At 50.4% G+C, this 21,526-nt stretch overlaps 1 protein-coding gene across 1 annotated transcript in view; it reads right to left on the reverse strand.

Moving 5' to 3' along the window:
* The window catches only part of rad54l2 (RAD54 like 2), a 149,787-nt gene extending 141,505 nt beyond the window's left edge, over nucleotides 1-8,282 (reverse strand). The window contains exon 1 of the mRNA XM_070895822.1: nucleotides 8,250-8,282. The gene's annotated coding sequence lies outside the window, so the exon portion shown is untranslated. The remainder of the gene's footprint in view (nucleotides 1-8,249) is intronic.
* Nucleotides 8,283-21,526: the final 13,244 nt, after the last annotated feature.

Genomic DNA, 21,526 nt, shown 5'->3' on the forward strand with positions numbered 1-21,526 from the left:
GCCGATTACGGGAATCAGTTCCTTTGTGCAAGTTCTCAGTTTAGTGCGAATGGGAGTCAGGACTGGCCTTAAGGCCTTGCTGCAACACAATTTATCGAAAGTCTTTTTGCTCATAATGGACTGGCTCACGCCCATGTCCAGCTCCATTGACACCGGGAGTCCATTTAATTCAACCTTCAGCATTATCGGGGGACACTTTGTAGTAAATGTGTGCACCCCATATACCTCTGCCTCCTCGGTCTGAGGCTCTGGTTTGTTGTGATCCGCCGTGGATCTGTCCTCCTCTGCAACATAGTGGTTTGCAGGATTAGCAGGGTTTGCAGCTCGCCTGCACATACGTTGTTGATGTTCCATTGTTCCACATCCCCTGCAAACATATCCTTTGAAGCGGTATGAATGGAAATGATGATCACATTGCGAATTTGAATCCTTCAAATTCGCAATGTCCTGCAAGGCGTCTTAGCTCGGCGACATAGCTCGCCACTTCCTGGCCTTCAGACCTCTTGCACATGTAGAACTGGTACCTCGCCATCAGAACGCTTTCCTTCGGGTTAAGATGCTAACGGACCAGTGTGCACAAATCATCATAAGATTTCTCTGTGGGTTTCGCTGGAGCAAGCAGATTTTCATGAGGTCATAAGTTGGTGCCCCGCAAACGGTGAGGAGAATCGCCCTTCATTTGGCAGCGTTCGCTTCTCCTTCCAGCTCGTTGGCTACGAAGTATTGGTCGAGTCGCTCCATGAAAGTTTCCCAATTATCTCCCTCCGAAAATTTCTCCAGGATGCTCACTGTTCTCTGCATCGTTGTGGTGGGGTTCGATATCTGTATCTCGTCGCCAGTTGTTGTATGAATAAAGAGTCTGACCAGATACTGTGAGCTCAAAAGTAAAGTGTGACCGTAGTCTTATTGCAGGTCTCCAGAGTGCCTCTCCAGCATGTGAGACCTCCTTAAGTATAGGTGCTCCCAAGGGATTGAGAGATCCCTTGGGACTCCAGGGGATGAGCCCTCTGGTGGTTAAACAAGGTATTTACAGGTTTACATATGTAACAGTTAGTATGCAGATACAGCAAGTGATCAGGAAGGCCAATGGAATCTTGACCTTTATTGCAAAGGGGATGGAGCATAAAAGCAGGGAAGTCTTGCTACAGTTATACAGGGTATTGGTGAGGCCACACCTGGAATACTGCGTGCAGTTTTGGTTTCCATATTTACGAAAGGATACACTTGCTTTTCGGAGAAGGTTCACTAGGTTGATTCCAGAGATGAGGGGGTTGACTTATGAGGAAAGGTTGAGTAGGTTGGGCCTCTACTCATTGGAATTCAGAAGAATGAGAGGTGATCTTATCAAAACGTATAAGATTATGAGGGGGCTTGACAAGGTGGATGCAAAGAGGATGTTTCCACTGATACGGATGACTAGGGCATGATCTTAGAATAAGGGGCCACCCATTGAAAACTGAGATAAGGAAAAATTTCTTTGAGAGGGTTGTAAATCTGTGGAATTCGCTGCCTCAGAGAGCTGTGGAAGCTGGGACATTGAATAAATTTAAGACAGAAATCGACAGTTTCTTAAACGATAAGGAAATAGGGGATTATGGAAAGCGGGCAGGGAAATGGACCCGAGTCCATGATCAGATCAGCTGTGATCGTATTAAATGGCGGAGCAGGCTCGAGGGACCGTGTGGCCTACTCCTGCTCCTATTTCTTATGTTATTAGATAGCAATCAAGGGAAAAGGGATTAAATGAAAACTTCTTTTAACTAACGAGCATGGCGCAATGAACCAAAATGCCTCGTGTGCTGTAGAATTCTATGATTCGAAGGTGGATCCAATCATGTTGTGAACCTCCATTTCTGAAAGACATATGCCAGCACTGGACTGTCAACAGCAGTTGTCATCAAATGACATTACCATGTTTCGATTAGAAAAGCCCCACTTTGCTTTATTTTATTGGGCACATAATCGGTTTGAAAATCGTAGGTATTAGGCAATGTTAATGTTGCTTATTAATTAGAAACCTGAAAGTAAGTGCAGAATAATCCTTTATTTATGGGTTAATGACTCAACTCAGTAGGGAGGCAGTGCAAGAGCTGTACCGCCTGCTGACCATGCTAAATAAATTGCTGGAGTTGGTACAGCTGGTAGACATTAAATAAGCAGTCAGCAATCACCAAGACAGTTCTATGTTATTTATTTAAGCTGTTCGGTCAGATTTGTTACCAATTTATGGCACACGCAATAGTCTTCGTCTAGGGAACGTTCAAGGTGGCAATCAGATCAGGAAGAAGTCAATTCAGGACCGTTATCAGGAAGTTCTTCACGCAAAGAGTGATCAACACTTGGAATGGATTCCCATGGGAGGCAAAATCCTAGAATCTTTCAAGAAACATGTAGATATAGTAATGGGAGAGTTTAAGGTCTTTCCAGATGAATGAATTAAGATGCGCTGAAAGGTCGCTGAAAGGCCGTCCTCATATGGAAAGGTAAAAGCATCTTCAAGTCGATGGGCCCAAGTTTCCACATGATTTGCGCCTGATTTTTAGGCTCAACTGGTGGAGAACGGACTATCTTAGAAATCGCAATTCTCCACATTTTTTTTCTTCAGTTCTCGTCAGGTAGAACAGTTCTACTTTGGAACAGAATTTTTTCTTCAAAAGGGGGCGTGTTCGGCCACTGACGCCCGATTTGAAAGTTTCCACAGTGAAAACGTACTCCAAACTAAAGTAGAATGGAGCCAGTGAAGATTTTTGTAGAACTGAAAAAACCTGTTCTACACATTAAAAAAATCAGGCGCAGGTTACAAATTAGAGGTGGGGGGGGGGGGGGAAGGGAACTCATTAAATTCTACAATAAATCCTTATTTATACTTCTACAAATATTATACAAATAAATCCAACCTGAATAAACATTTATAAGCCAAGAAAAGATTAAATAAACCATCTTCCTACCTGTGTGAAAGTGCTTCAGCCAGGGAGAATTCTGCAGCCGTTCGTGCCGCTGAGCGGGAGGGAGGGGGAGAGAGAGAGAGAGAGGGGGGGGGAGGGAGAGAGAGAGAGAGAGAGAGAGAGAGAGAGAGAGAGAGAGAGAGAGAGGGGGGGGGGGGGGGAGAGAAAAGAGAGGGGGAGGGAGAGAGGGTGGGGGGAGCGGGTGTCGGGTCGGGTCTGGTCGGCCGGGGGGAGGAGAGCGGGTGTTGGGTCGGGTCTGGTCGGCAGGGGGAGGGGGGGGGGGGGGAAGCGGGTGTCGGGTCTGGTCCGGAGGCAGGAGGGGGGAGCGGGTGTCGGGTCTGGTCCGGAGGCAGGGGGGAGCGGGTGTCGGGTCCGGTCGGGGGGGGGGGGGGGGGGAGAAGCAGGAGCTGGCCGTGGGAGGAGCCTTATTCACGCAGCCCCAGTGAGGCCATTCAGCCAGGGCTAGGGGCTGTGTGCTTCGGGCCCCTCCCACACAGTTCGGCGCCTGGAGCTACTGCACTTGCGTGCCGACTGTAGCGCGCATGTGCAGAGGTCCCGGCACTGTTTTCAGCGCAGGGACCTGGCTCTGCCCCCCCACAGCTCGTGTTGGCTGCGCCGAAGGCCAGAGGACCTACAGGTCGGTGGAGAATACCGAGGATTTTTTTAGGCGCCGTTTTAGGCGCGAAAAACGGGCGCCCAGCTCGGAGGGAAACTTGGGCCCGATGAGTGGAGACCAAAGCAGCCTCAACAGAAACAAATGTTTCGTACTTTCAAATGTTCTCAATAAGTGGCATAAATCCAATAATTAGGTGCACCATGCTAATCCTATCCTAGCCTCACAACTCATGGTAAAACATAGGAGTTTTGCAGAGTATTCCCTTTAATATATCCAAGTGTGTGCTCACTTGTGAATATATATTCTTAGGTCAGCTCATCTGAATAGAATGTCTTTCATTAAACAGGGGAAAGTAACTTCCAGGTATTTGAGATTTTGGATTGGGCATGAATTTCCAAACATACATGTGGGCTCTATTTAACCTCTTGTGTACTTGGGGCCACATTCAGGCTTGTGCTTCACCTGACCATTATTCACAGAACTGAAACTACATCAACAGAATTAAAATGGAATACCAACTAGCTGTGTAAACTGGCTGACACGTTTTGCTTTCCACAGGGAAGGATGTTAACATGTGCGTAGGAGAATCCCTGGACTCCTTTTAATAAAATTTAGCCCAAGACCGTGCAGGCAGCAAACCTGCCGCTCCGACCCCATGAGCATCTGATCAGCAGGGAAATGTTCTGTTGCTACACTACTGGGATAATCATTTCTTTACGTTAAAGTACAGAACAGCCAGTGATTATTGCGCTTCAGGGACAGTTCCCAGTGGACAGGAGTGCACACAACAAACATCTCCCAATTTAACACTAATTCAGCACTCCCTCAGTACTGCACTGAAATGTCAGCCTAGATTAGCTGCTCAATTCTCTACAGTGGGGTTTGAAAGCACGACCTTCTGACTCAGAGGTAAGAGTTTATCTGCCATGGAGCCAAGGCTGACACCATTTACACCCATTCACACAGTACTGCTTGATCCAGGCATACGAAAACAGAGCTGCAGCACAGCTACTGGATAATTGGATTAAACTTAGCATCATGAACAAATTCATCATTTGCATCACAAATGTCAAGTGGCGATTTGAAAATAAAATGACACCGCAGTTGCCACGTTTAACTGATACTCGTGTTTACTCCACCACCCAAACGTTGCAAAGCTCAGAAAAAAGCTTGCATTTTTATAGCGCCTTTCACATCTTCAGGACCACCCCAAGCACTTCACAGTTAATGAATGACTTTTTGAAGTGTAATCACTGTAGCTATGTAGGCAAACACAAAAAACAGACCATAACGGTGCCATTTGAAGCAAGGAATCAACTGGCCCTTTGGAGTACCAGTACTTCATAAGGGTCAGTATCCAGGGGACACAGATTTAAGGCAATTGGCAAAAGAGCCAGAGTGGAGATGAGAACACAGCACGCTATTAATATCTGGATTGCACAGCCTGAACGGATGGTGGAAGCAGATTCAATAGTAACTTTCAAAAGGGACTTGGGCAAATACTTGATGGGAAGAAAATTGCAATGCTATGGGGAAAGAACAGCAGAGTGGAACTAATTGGATCGCTCTTTCAAAGAACCGCAACATGCACGATGGGCCGAATGACCTCCTTCTGTGCTGCAAGATCCTATAACTCTATGATAAGTCCTTTGCAAATCCAACCAGCAGCTGCCACCTTTTACTTAAGATGGCTCCATCCTTTCGTCCTTCTCCACAATTGGCCTCTGTCTTCCCCGACCTCAACTGGAACTCACACATCTCCTACATAGTTACAGCTGCCTTAAAGAAGCTCACTTTGCTGTTCCATGCCATCAAATTCTTCTCAAATAAATAAATCTTTGCTTTCCCTCCGCCCCCAAGTGCTTTCCCAGAGCTATATGGCTCACAGTAGGGTTGCCCAATCATCATAGGCAGGAGTTCACGGGTGTTTCAATGAAGGACCTAATATTCCAGGTCCTGAACTACATGTTGTAGGGTGGAAGATGCCTGTGCGTGGATTTTTTTTTAAACATGTGGAGCCTGCTCTGCTGCACGGGCCTAGTGCACGCACATATCGTAGTGTGGGCTGGCCCGTGCTGCCCCTGAACCTCTGGTCCAGAACTCACGCCTCTCCTGGGCCCCGATCACGTTCCTCCTACAATCTCTCGCTGCTCCTTCGCCCCGACCTCGCCGCTCCTGCTGTACCTGCCCACGCTCCAATCACCGACCTGGACCTTTACGATGTCCCTCTTCGCTGCCGTCGCCCTCCTGCACCAGCTCGTGCTGTACCTTGCCGTGGTACACCGCCATGCTGCCTAGGGCCGCCGCACCTTTTATGGCCCCGACCTGCCGTTGATGGTTTCTCGCAGGTCGGGGATGCCATGCTGCCCATAGCCCAACAGAACAGGTGGAAGGTGAGAACCCATATACTTAATGGCAGAACTGCAAAGCAAGGGCTTAATGAACGTAGGTTCAACAGATGCTGCTTCACCCAGTTCTAACATCAGTTCAACAACCAATTCTGACCCATTAACTAATTCTCACGAATGGCATTTAAGTCAAAATATGATGAGGACGACAGAGACAACCAGCAGAACCTAACAAGATTAAAATCAAGGAGGTCAGCCTTCCCTCAAAGATTAATTCCAACCTGGTTTGTCGCTGAGGGAGAAAAACTGAAGAGAAATGGCTACAACGGAGTCACAGAGGAAATGTTTTATTCAGCTCACCTTTCTTTCAATTATCAACCATCGAACGGCACACCCAGAATTAATGTTTTAATGTCTCCGCATTGCATTGGGCCAAGGGATCTCCAGGGTGGAGAAATGGAGGGATTTCTTTTCATTGTTGTTCTCCATTACTTCCCAATCAAAGAGCTGCTGCCAAATGGAAGGGGGAGGGTGAAACATGTCATTATTTAAAGGAATTGAAAGGGATGAAACATGTCACCATTTAAAGGAGAAACTGTTTCCAAAGTCACGAGGGACAGTAACCAGAGGATATAGATTAAAGATAATTGGCAAAGAACCAATGGGGGGGGGGGGGTGTGGAAAGATGAGGAAAAATATTTTTACGCAACGAGTTACGATCTGGAATGCACTGCCTGAAAGGATGGTGCAAGCGAATTCAATGGCAATTTTCAAAAGAGAATTGGTTGCATACCTGAAAAGGAAATATTTTCAGGGCTATGGGAAAAGAGCAGAGGGAGTGGGACTAATGGATAGCTTTCAAAGAGCTGCCATAGGCACAATGGGTCGAATGGCCTCCTTCTGTGCTGTAAGATTCTAAGATAATTTGGTCATACATCAGTAAATGAAATGCGCAATTATTTCCAAGAACATGTGGAGATGGAGCAGCTGCCACTACCCCACAAAAACAATCTGGTCACCCACAGAGTTCATTCAATAAATAAAACTAAGGTCCATTACTGCCACCACCATCACACACAGTGCCAACTCCTTGATCCAGGCCACAGTCAGCCTAACGTTCAGCACCTCCAAACCAGAAGTTACAGCCATTCCAATACAAACTAAATCGAGCTCAGCTCCCACCCGTATTTCAGTGACTGCGCTGGAATCACAGGCTCCGGGAATTTCTTTGGACCGTTTTTTTACTGTTATTCAGAGAAGTGAAATTGTTCCACTTCTCAGCCAGACATGCTTCTCCTTGAGAAATAAAATTACATTTTTATAAACCCAAATGACAGGAATGCAAAGAGTTGGTGTCACACAGCAACCTGCAACAGAAAAATATAGGCAGAGTGGCACAATGTTAAACTGTAGAAAAATGCAATTCAGCAGTGGCATAGTGGGTAGCACCCTCACCTCGGAGTCAGAAGGTTGTGGGTTCAGGTCCCACTCCAGAGACTTAAGCACACAAATCTAGGCTGACACTAGAGGGAGTGCTGCACTATCGGAGGCGCCGTCTTTCGTTTGAGACTTTGAACCGAGGCCCCATCTGGTCTCTCAAGTGGACATAAAATATCGCATGGCACTATTTCGAAGAGAAGCAGGGGAGTTATCCCCCGGTGTCCCGGCTAATATTTATCCCCAATGCTCCCTTTAACTGCGTGGCCACATGGCTCTCTGGAACCTGAAGGGGCTGTGCACTCCCCAAAAAATTAACATTGTTTATCCCTCAACCAACACAATTTGGATGCCACGATTCCTAAATTACAACAATGACTATACTTCAAAAAGCACTTTGGAACGCCTGGTGGTTGTGAAAGGTGCTATATAAATGCAATTCTGTTTTTTGCCTCTACAATCAGCATTTTAAACTGCAACATTTTGCGAAATTGCCAGTTTGTGGTGAGCTCCTTCCACGGGACAGCTTTTTGGCAAGACACTGGGATGAGTTAACAAGAACACTGGGGTTCTATGTGAGATGGGTTTGGGCAGTCTCAATGCTGATACCTAGGGTCAGAGTACAAAACTGCTCCTCATCTCACTCCAATGGCTGGTGTGGGAAATGTAAATGTCCCAATGGTGTATCTAACCATGCTTTGACTGCCCTGGAAGTGCTAAATGTAGACACGTGGTGCCCAAAGTGCTCTATTTTCCAGCGCAAATCCATCTCACTTTGACCACAAAATGCAGCAACAAACAAAAGGAACTCGACTTTTGTCAGCAATTTCCTTCAGAGTATAAGATCCAAACCCCGCTTCAGTCCGTACGCAAAACAGGGACAGTCAAGCAACAGCAACTTACTCGGTGACGCAGCAGTCAAATCTCCCCACTGACGGCCTTGTAGCGAGTTACATAACCCTATTTAACAACGTGCTTTGAAGTCTAATTCTGCACTCGGCTCCTGCTTTACCGAGATCAGTTGCACAAATCAGAAAGCTTATGTAACAGCATGCCCGGACTCAGTGCTCCCATGCAGCCTGGACACTTTGAGCGGCTGTTTCGAAAGGCAGCTCGTTACATAAGCTGTTTGTAATTTGTTATCTGGAATTCCCCTGTTCCACCCACACCAATTCCCACAGGAAAAACTGCTTGGATCATCTGTGCCAGATTAAACTGCCTTGAAACACTTGTGTGACTCGGAAACCCTCCAAAGTCTGACTGTAGCAGCTCCGCTCTACAGCCCTGCAGAGAAGCAGCAGAAAGCAATTTGAACAACCTCGCAGCTATATGCAGCCCACAGATTATCAGAATATGAACACATCACAATTATATTGCAAAAGTGAAAATCCATTTAATATCAATACCGTGTACCCCCGCACAAGTGGTAAACACTTTAATGCTCCTGCATGCTCTATATTATGGTGTTTCATTGAGTTATGCTATTTCATGGATAGTTATTATATAATACTGTTACAGAAACAAAGCACTCTATTATATAACACATGCAGTAATATTCCCTGGCAATGTACAGTGAAATCAATCCTGTTCGTACTTCTCTTTAATTGTGGAGTTCTGCTGTCCCTTCTTGGCAACCGTGAACCATGCCAGCAAACTGCCCCCACCCCATCCCCAGGGAAAACTGGCAACTAATGCTAAATTTGCAGACATGACAGAACAATAAAACCTAGCAAGTCAGTCAGAATTTGTAAAAAGGTTGGGTTAATATTCCAAGCGCAGACCCTTTGTTCGAAATAAACCCCAGGTACAGGACTCGGCAAAATGAAGGGATGGGTCGCATAACAGGCCAACGGCAAGCTGGAAAGCAATGGAAAAAGTACTGGATGTACAAAGATCAACTCAGTCTTCAGTGGGAAGACTAAATGGAGATTGAGTTACCACTTTGCTGAACAGCTCCATTCCACCCACATGATCCTGATCCCCTTGTGGCATGTTACCTCAACTCCCCATTCCCTTTCTTCAGCCTTTTACACTGCTCCAACCAAACTCAATGCAAACTTCTTCTGCCTGTTGCACGCACACTCTACAGCTCTCTGGTTCATACTTCACCGTCGTGTCCTCTGTTTGCCTCCATCCATCTTCCACTTCATTCTCCACTACAGCGTTATTTATTTTGCCTTTTTCTACCTTCTCTACAGTCATCCAGCATTTGTTCACCTCTTTCAAAAAAAAACGCACAGGATATTACAGCTATCTTTTGTGACAGCAGTTAGCCTAACTCTTGACTTTTACCTGTTCTCCCATCTTTGTTGTGTTTAGTCCCACATTACAACAGTGGCTACACTCTCAAAGTACTTCATTGGCTGTAAAGCGCTTTGAGGGGTTCGGTGGTCGTGAAAGACGCTATATAAATCCAAGTCTTCCTTTCAAGGGCCTCACTTATCTCTCTGCTTCCAGTTCGGACGTAGGGTCAATGTTCCAGCTTTAACCCATTGTTTTAAACCTTTCAGAAGGTTACGGGGAGATTCAAAAGAGGTGTTCAAAACAAGAGGATTTGATAGAGCAGATAGGGATGAATTGTTCGCACTGGCGAGTGGCTCGGTAACCAGAGGACACAGATTGAAGATAACTGGCAAAAGAACCACAGGGGGTGGGAGGGGAAGTGAGATTTTTTTTTACGTGGCGAGTTATGAAGATTCTCAATTCACTGCCTGAAAGCAGATTCAATAGTAAATTTCAAAAGGGAAGTGAATAAATCTTTGAAAAGGAAAACAAAATGCAAGACTATGGGAAGTGAGCGGGACTAATTGGATAGCTGTTTCAAAGGGCCCAAGTTTCGGGCCGCGCCTAGAACGGCGCAGACCCGACCTGGACGCCCGTTTTTCGCGCCACAAAGTGCGCCTAAAAAAAACCTCCGTATTCTCCACCTCCCTGCAAGTCCTCTGGACCTCGGCGCGGCGCAGCGCAGCAGCAGCTGTCGGGGGCGGAGCCAGGTCCCTGCGCTGAAAACAGTGCCGGGACCTCTGCACATGCGCGCTACAGTGGGCGCGCAAGTGCAGTAGCTACAAACACCCGAAACTGTGTGGAAGGGGCCGAAGCACGCAGCCCCTAGCCCTGGCTGAATGGCCTCACTGGGGCTGCATGAATAAGGCTCCTCCCACGGCCAGCTCCTACCTCCTCCCAACCCGACTCCCGCTTCCCGCCTCCGGACCCGACCCGACTCCCGCACCCCCCCGACCCCGGGCCAGACCCGACACCCGCTCCCGCTCTCTTCCCCCCGCCCCCCGACTGGACCCGACCCGACTCCCGCTCCCCCCGCCCCCGGACTGGATCCGACCTGACCTCCCTCTCCCCGACCTGACCTCCCTCCCTCCCTTCCTTCCCCCCCCCCCGACCCGACCCGAACCGAACCGAACCTCCCTCCCACCACCTCCCCGACCCGACCCAATGCCACCTACCTGTAAATCTGGTGCTGGGGACGGGCCCTGCCCGAAGTCTCGGGCCAGGCCCATTCAGCCTCCCTCCCCCTTCTCCCCCTCCCCAATCTCCTTCCCCCCCGCATCTCCTTTATCCCCTTCTCCCCATCCCTCCCTCTGCTCCCCCATCCCTCCCTCTGCTCCGCCATCCCTCCTTCTGCCCCCCTCCTCTCGCTGTCAGAAACACAGACACTGACACAGAGAATGAGAGACACACACAGACAGACAGAGAGATAGAGACACTGACAGAGACACACTGGCGGGTGTGGGGCATCCCAGCACGCTGTTGGAGGGCTCCCGGTGCTGCAGTCGGGAAGTAGAAAATGTTTTATTTATTGATTTAAAAAAAAATTATTTCTTATTAATTTTTTTTGATTGATTTATTGGTTGATTTATTGATGTTTTTATCATTTATTATTGATGATGGCTCTTTATTTGTAAAACTGAAGTGTTTAATGTTTGTAAACTTCCCTTTAAACCCCCCGCCCCACCATTCCCTACGCCTGATTTTCTAAAGTGTAGACAAGGTTTTTTCGAGCGTACAAAAATCTTCACTTACTCCATTCTAAGTTAGTTTGGAGTAAGTTTTCACTGCCGAAACTTTGAAAACAGTCGTAAGTGGCCGGACACGCCCCCTTTTGAAAAAGAAATTCTGTTCCAAAGTGAAACTGTTCTAACTGACTAGAACTGGAGCAAACTAAATGACGAGAATTCCGATTTCTAAGATACTCCGTTCTACACCAGTTGCTCCTAAAAATCAGGAGCAAATCATGTGGAAACTTGGGGCCAAAGAGCTGACACAACCTCGAGGGGCCAAATGGCTTCCTTCTGTGCTGTAAGATTCTATGATTCTATGCTGGCAGACGAACTGTGCCTTTCTAGTATTTTCTGTTTTTATTTCAGTTTCCAAATGCCAATTTTTTCCTTTTATCTTAACACGGCATACCCATGTGTCCCAGACAGCAACATGTTATCTCAACTTAAGATGTGTTAAATGTCCTGGAACACACTGCAAGCTGTACGCTATCCTATGTACTGCTAACTTTCACACAACTGGCAGCTGAAATCTGGAATTCGCTCCCCCAAAACGCTGTGGATGCTGGGACAATTGGAGCTTTCAAGGCTAGGATCAATAGATTGTCGTTGGGAAAGGGTATCAAGGGATTATGGCGCGAAGGCGAGTAAAATGGAATCAAGGTACAGATCAGCCATGATCCAATTGAGTTGCGGAGCAGGCTTGAGAAGCTGAATGGCCGACTCCTGTTTCTGTGTGCCCTGCTGCATTGAAAAAGTGGATCATTCCTGAACATAAGAACCTAAGAACATAAGAAATAGAAGCAGGAGTGGGCCATACGGCCCCTCGAGCCTGCTCCGTCATTTAATACGATCATGGCTGATCTGATCATGGACTCAGGTCCACTTCCCTGCCCGCTCTCCATAACCCCTTATCGTTTAAGAAACTGTCTATTTCTGTCTTAAATTTATTCAATGTCCCAGCTTCCACAGCTCTCTGAGGCAGCGAATCCCACAGATCCACAACCCTGAGAGAAGAAATTTCTCCTCATCTCAGTTTTAAATGGACGGCCCCTTATTCTAAGATTATGCCCCCTAGTTCTAGTCTCCCCCATCAGTGGAAGCATCCTTTCTGCATTCACCTTGTCAAGCCCCCTCATAATCTTATACGTTTCAATAAGATCACTTCTCATTCTTCTGAATTCTAATGAGTAGAGGCCCAACCTACTCAACCTTTCCTCATAAGTCAACGCCCTCATCTCCGGAATCAACTTTGTGAACCTTCTCTGAATTGCCTCCAAAGCAGTATATACTTTCATAAATATGGAAACCAAAACTGCACGCAGTATTCCAGGTGTGGCCTCACTAATACCTTGTATAACTGTAGCAAGACTTCCCTGCTTTTATACTCCATCCCCTTTGCAATAAAGGCCAAGATTCCATTGGCCTTCATGACCACTTGCTGTACCTGCACATTAACCTTTTGTGTTTCATGCACAAGTACTCCCACAGGTCCTGCTGTACTGCAGCACTTTGCAATCTTTCTCCATTTAAAGAATAACTTGCTCTTTGATTTTTTTCTGCCAAAGTGCATGACCTCACACTTTCCAACATTATACTTCATCTGCCAAATTTTTGCCCACTCACTTAGCCTGTCTATGTCCTTTTGCAGATTTTTTGTGTCCTCCTCACACATTGTTTTTCCTCCCATCTTTGTATCGTCAGCAAACTTGGCTACGTTACACTCAGTCCCTTCCTCCAAGTCGTTAGTATAGATTGTTAATAGTTGGGGTCCCAGCACTGATCCCTGCGGCACCCCACTGGTTACTGATTGCCAACCCGAGAATGAACCATTTATCCCGACTCTCTGTTTTCTGTTAGTTAGCCAATCCTCTATCCATGCTAATATATTACCACCAGCCACGTGAACTTTTATCTTGTGCAGTAACCTTTTATGTGGCACCTTGTCAAATGCCTTCTGGAAGTCCAAATACACCACATCCACTGGTTCCTCTTTATCTACCCTGTTCGTTACATTCTCAAAGAATTCCAACAAATTTGCCAAACATGACTTCCCCTTCATAAATCCATGCTGACTCTGCCTGACCGAATTTTGCTTTTCCAAATGTCCTGCTACTGCTTCTTTAATAATGGACTCCAACATTTTCCCAACCACAGATATTAAGCTAACTGGTCTATAGTTTCCTGCTTTTTGTCTGCCTCCTTTTTTTAAATAGGGGCATTACATTTGCAGTTTTCCAATCTGCTGGGACCTCCCCAGAATCCAGGGAATTTTGGTAAATTACAACCAATGCATCCACTATCCCTGCTGCTATTTCTCTTAAGACCTTAGGATGCAAGCCATCAGGTTCAGGGGATTTATCTGCCTTTAATCCCATTATCTTACTGAGCACCACCTCCTAAGTGATTGTGTTAAGTTCCTCCCCCGCTTCCCCCCCCATAGCCCCTTGACTATCCACTGTTGGAATATTGTTAGTGTACTCTACCATAAAGATTGATACAAAATATTTGTTCAGACTTTCTGCCATCTCCATGTTCCCCATTACTAATTCCCCGGTCTCGCCCTCCAGCCACTCTTTTCCTTTTTATATACCTGTAGAAACTCGTGCTATCTGTTTTTATATTTTGTGCTAGTTTACTTTCATAGTCTATCTTCCCTTTCTTAATCATTTTTTTGGTCATTCTTTGTTGGCTTTTAAACGCGTCCCAATCTTCTGTCCTCCCACTAGTTCTGGCCATATTGTATGCCCTTGTTTTTAATTGGATACCGTCCTTTATTTCTTTAGTTAGCCACAGATGGCTATCTTTTCTCTTACATAGTGGCAGATCTCCTCTGGCATTGCTCATTGACAGTCTGGAGGCAGGAGCAGGCTTTGTTGTTCACATGGCTTGTCACCTTTAAGGCTTGTGAGGAATTGGTGTAAATAGGAAATTGCAGGTAAACTGTAGCTGGTTGCAATCACTCAATTCACTCATGTGTCATTCCAGGTCAGAAGAACACGTCATGAAATCTGAGCCTCTCTTTCACCTTTCCCCTCCCAGGATTCTACTGCATCCTTGAAGTGTGATGGACAGCCACTGCCTGGCGTACAGGGCGCACATCCTTTAACCATTTCACTTGCTTCCTGTCGCACTTTAGTATGCGTACAGTCAGCAACCCTGTGGGTGATTGAATATACATCAAATCTTCCATTGCACTGCCTATGTCAAGTTAAAGAGTGGCCTGTTTCGCAAGGATAGGGAAAGAATAATATGGAAAGCAAACGCACTATTCTGCTGAAGACGTGACCTCTTACAGCCATGAACTCATTGAATGGCGGTGCAGGCTAGAAGGGCCGAATGGCCTACTCCTGCACCTATTTTCTATGTTTCTATGTTTCTAAGTCTAACTGATGTTATGTAAACAACTGGTGAGTTCATAATGTGTTAATTGGAGTGGCTGCAGACTGTGACTGTATGTGCTGCTGCTGGAGTTTCTGTACATTCTATAGGCCCAAGTGTCGGCCTCAGTTGCTACTGATTTTTTGGAGCAACTGGTGTAGAATGGAGTATCTTAGAAATTCAAATTCTCGGCATTTAGTCAGTTAGAACAGTTTCACTTTGGAACAGAATGTTTTTTTCAAAAGGGGGCGTATCCGGCCACTTACGCCAGTTTTCAAAGTTTCGGCAGTGGAAATTTACTCCAAACTAACTTAGAATGGAGTAAGTGAAGATTTTTGTACGCTCGAAAAAACCTTGTCTACACTTTAGAAAATCAGGCATAGGTTACAAATTAGGCGTAGGGAACGAGGTGGGGGGGGGGGGGGGAGGGGGGAAGAAAGGGAAGTCATTAAATTCTACAATCAATCCTTAGTTATACTTATACAAATATTATACAAATAAATCCAACCTGAATAAAAATTTATAAGCAAAGAAAAGATTAAATAAACTAAGGGCCCAAGTTTCCACAAGAAAAAAAACAGGCGTCCCTCCGAGCTGGGCGCCCGTTTTTCGCGCCTAAAAAAATCCTCGGTATTCTCCACCTACTTACAGGTCCTCTGGCCCTCGGCGCAGCCAGCACGAGCTGTGGGGGGGGCGGAGCCAGGTCCCGGCGCTGAAAACAGTGCCGGGACCTCTGCACATGCGCGCTACAGTCGGCACGCAAATACAGTAGCTCCAGGCGCCGAACTGTGTGGGAGGGGCCTGAAGCACGCAGCCCCTAGCCCTGGCTGAATGGCCTCACTGGGGCTGCGTGAATGAGGCTCCTCCCGCGGCCAGCTCCTGCTCCCCCCTCCGACCAGACCCGACACTCGCTTCCCCCCCCCCCCCCGCCGACCAGACCCGACACCCGCTCCCCCCCCCCTGCCCCGACACCCGCTTCCCCCCCCACCCCCCCCCGCTCCCCCCACTGACCCGACCTCCCTCCACCTCTCTCTTCCCCCCCCCTTCTCTCTCTCTCTCTCTCGCTCCTCTTTCTTCTTTCTTTCTTCTTTCTTCTTTCTTCTTTCTTCTTTCTTCTTTCTTTCTTTCTTTCTTTCTCCTTCCTTCCTTCCTTCCTTCCTTCCTTCCTTCCTTCCTTCCTTCCTTCCTTCCTTCCTTCCTCTCTCTCTCTCTCTCTCTCTCCCCCTCCCGCTCAGCGGCACGAACGGCTGCAGAATTCTCCCTGGCTGAAGCACTTTCACACAGGTAGGAAGATGGTTTATTTAATCTTTTCTTGGCTTATAAATGTTTATTCAGGTTGGATTTATTTGTCTAATATTTGTATAAGTATAAATAAGGATTTATTGTCAAATTTAATGAGTTCCCTTCCCCCCCCCCCCCCACCTCGTTCTGGACGGCTAATTTGTAACCTGCACCTGATTTTTTAATGTGTAGGACAGGTTTTTTCAGTTCTACAAAAATCTTCACTGGCTCCATTCTACTTTAGTTTGGAGTACGTTTTCACTGTGGAAACTTTCAAATCAGGCGTCAGTGGCCGGACACGCCCCCTTTTGAAGAAAAAATTCTGTTCTAAACTAGAACTGTTCTACCTGATTAGAACTGCAGAAAAAAAAATATGGAGAATTGCGATTTCTAAAATAGTCCGTTCTCCACCAGTTGCTTCTAAAAATCAGGCGCGAATCATGTGGAAACTTGGGCCCTGTGTTCATACCTGTGTGAAACAGCAGCAGCCTTCGAGCTGCTGTGCTTCAAGCAGGCCTTTCATGTTGGAGACAGGCAGGGGTGTGACGTCAGTGTCTCGACGGCAGCCCCAACAGTGGCAGCAAGCAGCCTTCGAGCTGAGCTGCACGCAGGCCTTCATTCTGTTAGTGGCTGGCCGGCAGCCGAAGGATCAACACCGAAGGCACGCAGCTTTTCAAGGGGGGTTGAGGCCATTCGGCCATGGGATAGGAGCGGCGTCAGTGGCTGGCCGGCAGCCGAAGGATCAACACCGGACGCACGCAGCTTTTCAAGGGCGGGTTGAGGCCATTCGGCCATGGGATAGGAGCGGCATCAGTGGCTGGCCGGCAGCCGAAGGATCAATACCAGACGCACGTAGCTTTTCAAGGGGGGTTGAGGCCATTCGGCCATGGGAGAGGAGCGGCGTCAGTGGCTGGCCGGCAGCCGAAGGATCAACACCTGACGCACGCAGCTTTTCAAGGGGGCTGAGGCCATTCGGCCATGGGATAGGAACGGCATCAGTGGCTCGACGGTAGCCGAAGGATCAACACCAGACGCATGCAGCTTTTCAAGGGGGTAGAGGCCATTCGGCCACGCTTAAGGGGCAGCGTCAGTGGCTCGACGGCAGGCGAGTCCTTTTAAAAATGGACGAGTGCCAATGTTTGTTTGACACTGCGCCTCGCGCACGCTCCAACGCGCACACGCAGGGTTGCCGGCACCACGTTGGCTCATTTAAATTGGACCCGCCCCCCACTACTTACAGAATCGGCGCGAGTGTTTGACTCCACCCCCCGCTGTGAAGAGCGCGCCGCGCCGCGCCGCGCCAAGCTGAGATCGAGCTCCGAGGAGCCGGAGAATATCGAAGTTTTTTTCCAGCGCACTTTTAGGCGCGAAGAACAGGCATCCAGCTCGGAGGTGCGCCGTTTTCGGCGCGGGCCGAAACTTAGGGCCTATAAGTCTGTCGTTGCTTCCTCATATTTTGTTTTTTTAAGTGAGGCATAAAAATTTGCATTAGAGTGTGTGAGACATTCAAACAACAACATTTGCATTTATATCGTGCCTTTAAAGTAGTAAAACGTCCCAAAGCGCTTCACAGGAGCATTATCAAACAGAATTTGATACCGAACGACATAAGGAGATATTCGCACAGGTGACCAAAAGCGAGGTCAAAGAGGTAGGTTTTAAGGTGCATCTTAAAGGAGGAGAAAGAGGTAGAGGGGCAAAAAAGTTTAGGGAGGGAATTCCACAGCTTTGGGCCTAGGTAGCTCCAGGTGGAGCGATTAAAATCGGGGATGTACAAATGGCCAGAATTGGAGGAGCGCAGATATAGAATCATAGAACGGTTACAGCACAGGAGGCCACCATTTCCCCCATCGAGGCCATGCTGGCTCTCTGCAAAAGCTCTTCAGTTAGTCCCACTCCTCTGCCCTTTCTCCATAGCCCTGCACAGTTTTTTACTTCAGATACTTAGCTCTTCTCCAATTACTGCAGGTACTTATCCAACTCCCTTTTGAAAGCCATGATTGAGTCTGTCTCCACCAAGCTTTCAGGCAGTGCATTCCAGATCCTAACCACTTCGCTGTGTAAAAAGGTTTTCCCCTCATGTCGCCTTTAGTTCTTCTGCCAATCACCTTAAATCTGTGTCCTCGACCCTTCCAACTATGGGGACAGTTTCTCTCTATCTACCCCTCGTGATTTTGAACACCTCTATCAAATCTCCTCTCAACCTTCTCTGCTCTAAGGAGAACAACCCCAGCTTCTACAGTCTATCCGCGAAACTGAAGTCCCTCATCGCTGGAACCATTCTCATAAATCTTTTCTGCATCCTCTCTTAAGGTCTTCACATCCTTCCCAAAGTGCGGTGCCTGAATTGGACACAATACTCCAGTTGAGGCCAAACTAGTGTTTTATAAAGGTTCATCATAACTTCCTTGCTTTTGTACTCTTATGCCTCTATTTATGAAGTCCAGGATCCCGTATGCTTGGTTAACCGCACAGCACCTTCAATGATTTGTGCACACATACCCTCAGGTCTCTCTGTTCATGCACCCCCTTTAGCATTATACCTTTAGTTTATATGGTCTCTCATTCTTCCTACCAAAATGAACCACTTCTCACTTTTCTGCGTCAAACTTCATCGGCCCATCCACCAGCCTGTCTATGGTCTTATTGAAGTCTTATCCTCCTCGCTGTTCACTATACTTCTAAGTTTTGTGTCATCTGCAAATTCTGAAATTGTGCCCTGTACACCCACATCCAAGTCATTAATATACATCAAGAAAAGCAATGGTCCAAGTATCGACCCCTGGGGAACACCACTGTATATCTTCCTCCTGCCCGACTAACAACCATTCACCACTACTCTCTAATTCCTGTCACTGAACCAATTTTGTTTCCATGCTGTCTCTTTTAATCCATGGGCTTCACTATTAACTGGCACTTTATCAAACGCCTTTTGGAAATCCACGTACACCATGTCAACCGCACATCCCTCTCAACCCTCTCTGTTACCTCATCAAAAAACTCGATCAAGTTGGTTAAACACGATTTGTCTTTAACAAATCCGTGCTGGCTTTCCTTAATTAATCCACACTTGTCCAAGTGACTTAACTTTGCCCCTGATTATAGTTTCTAAAAGCTTTCCTACTGGAGAGGTTAAACTGACTGACTGGCCTGCAGTTGCTGGGTTTATCCCCTCTCACTTTTTTGAGCAAGGATATAACATTTGCAACTTTCTGGCGGGGGGGGGGGGGGGGGAGGAAGAGATGCGGTGAGGTGGGAAAGGGGGAGCTGCGGCGGAGGGGTTGGAAGAGAGGCGGAACCGAGGGGGGGGGGCGAAGGAACCGAGGGGGGGTGGGGTGGGGCGGAACAGGGGGTGGGGCGGAACGGAGGGCGGGGGGGAGGGCGGAACGGAGGGCGGGGGGGAGGGCGGAACGGAGGGCGGGGGGAGGGCGGAACGGAGGGCGGGGGGGAGGGCGGAACGGAGGGCGGGGGGGAGGGCGGAACGGAGGGCGGGGGGGAGGGCGGAACGGAGGGCGGGGGGGAGGGCGGAACGGAGGGCGGGGGGGAGGGCGGAACGGAGGGCGGGGGGGAGGGCGGAACGGAGGGCGGGGGGGGAGGGCGGAACGGAGGGCGGGGGGGAGGGCGGGGGGGAGGGCGGAACGGAGGGCGGGGGGGAGGGCGGAACGGAGGGCGGGGGGGAGGGCGGAACGGAGGGCGGGGGGGAGGGCGGAACGGAGGGCGGAACGGAGGGCGGAACGGAGGGCGGGGGGGAGGGCGGAACGGAGGGCGGGGGGGAGGGCGGAACGGAGGGCGGAACGGAGGGCGGGGGGGAGGGCGGAACGGAGGGCGGGGGGGGAGGGCGGAACGGAGGGCGGGGGGGAGGGCGGAACGGAGGGCGGAACGGAGGGCGGGGGGGAGGGCGGAACGGAGGGCGGGGGGGAGGGCGGAACGGAGGGCGGGGGGGAGGGCGGAACGGAGGGCGGGGGGGAGGGCGGAACGGAGGGCGGGGGGGAGGGCGGAACGGAGGGCGGGGGGGAGGGCGGGGGGGGAGGGCGGAACGGAGGGCGGGGGGGAGGGCGGAACGGAGGGCGGAACGGAGGGCGGAACGGAGGGCGGAACGGAGGGCGGAACGGAGGGCGGAACGGAGGGCGGAACGGAGGGCGGAACGGAGGGCGGAACGGAGGGCGGAACGGAGGGCGGAACGGAGGGCGGAACGGAGGGCGGAACGGAGGGCGGAACGGAGGGCGGAACGGAGGGCGGAACGGAGGGCGGAACGGAGGGCGGAACGGAGGGCGGAACGGAGGGCGGAACGGAGGGCGGAACGGAGGGCGGAACGGAGGGCGGAACGGAGGGCGGAACGGAGGGCGGAACGGAGGGCGGAACGGAGGGCGGAACGGAGGGCGGAACGGAGGGCGGAACGGAGGGCGGAACGGAGGGCGGAACGGAGGGCGGAACGGAGGGCGGAACGGAGGGCGGAACGGAGGGCGGAACGGAGGGCGGAACGGAGGGCGGAACGGAGGGCGGAACGGAGGGCGGAACGGAGGGCGGGGGGGAGGGCGGGGGGGAGGGCGGAACGGAGGGCGGGGGGGAGGGCGGGGGGGAGGGCGGGAGGGAGGGCGGGGGGGAGGGCGGGGGGGAGGGCGGAACGGAGGGCGGGGGGGAGGGCGGAACGGAGGGCGGGGGGGAGGGCGGAACGGAGGGCGGGTGGGAGGGCGGAACGGAGGGCGGAACGGAGGGCGGGGGGGAGGGCGGAACGGAGGGCGGGGGGGAGGGCGGAACGGAGGGCGGGGGGGAGGGCGGAACGGAGGGCGGGGGGGAGGGCGGAACGGAGGGCGGGGGGGGAGGGCGGGGGGGCGGGGGGGAGGGCGGGGGGGAGGGGGGGAGGGCGGAACGGAGGGCGGGGGGGAGGGCGGAACGGAGGGCGGGGGGGAGGGCGGAACGGGGGGCGGGGGGAGGGCGGAACGGGGGGCGGGGGGGAGGGCGGAACGGGGGGTGGGGGGGGAGGGCGGAACGGAGGGTGGGGGGGAGGGCGGAACGGAGGGTGGGGGGGAGGGCGGAACGGAGGGTGGGGGGGAGGGCGGAACGGAGGGTGGGGGGGAGGGCGGAACGGAGGGTGGGGGGGAGGGCGGAACGGAGGGTGGGGGGGGGCGCGGAGGGTGGGGGGGGGAGCGGAGGGTGGGGGGGGGAGCGGAGGGTGGGAACGGAGGGTGGGGGGGGGGAGCGGAACGGGGGGGGGAGCGGAACGGGGGGGGGGAGCGGAACGGGGGGGGGGGAGCGCGGAACGGGGGGGGGGGGCAAACAGAGGATGCGAGAGTGAGGCGCGGCGGCAGGGAGGGGAGGGCGGGGAGGAGGAGAAGATTTTTTGATTGAGAGTGTGAACATGAATGGAGCATGTTGTTGATACGATGGCGGACCAGATTGGCACCGAGGTCAGACACCACCAGTTACTGGACAAAGTCAGGATAACTAAATCAGCTACAGTACAGACAGCCTCAAACATAGTCTGAGTGGGAGGCCTAGTCATGGTAA

This window comes from Pristiophorus japonicus, chromosome 12 (genome assembly GCF_044704955.1).
Source record: "Pristiophorus japonicus isolate sPriJap1 chromosome 12, sPriJap1.hap1, whole genome shotgun sequence".
Classification (NCBI taxonomy): Eukaryota; Metazoa; Chordata; class Chondrichthyes; family Pristiophoridae; genus Pristiophorus; species Pristiophorus japonicus.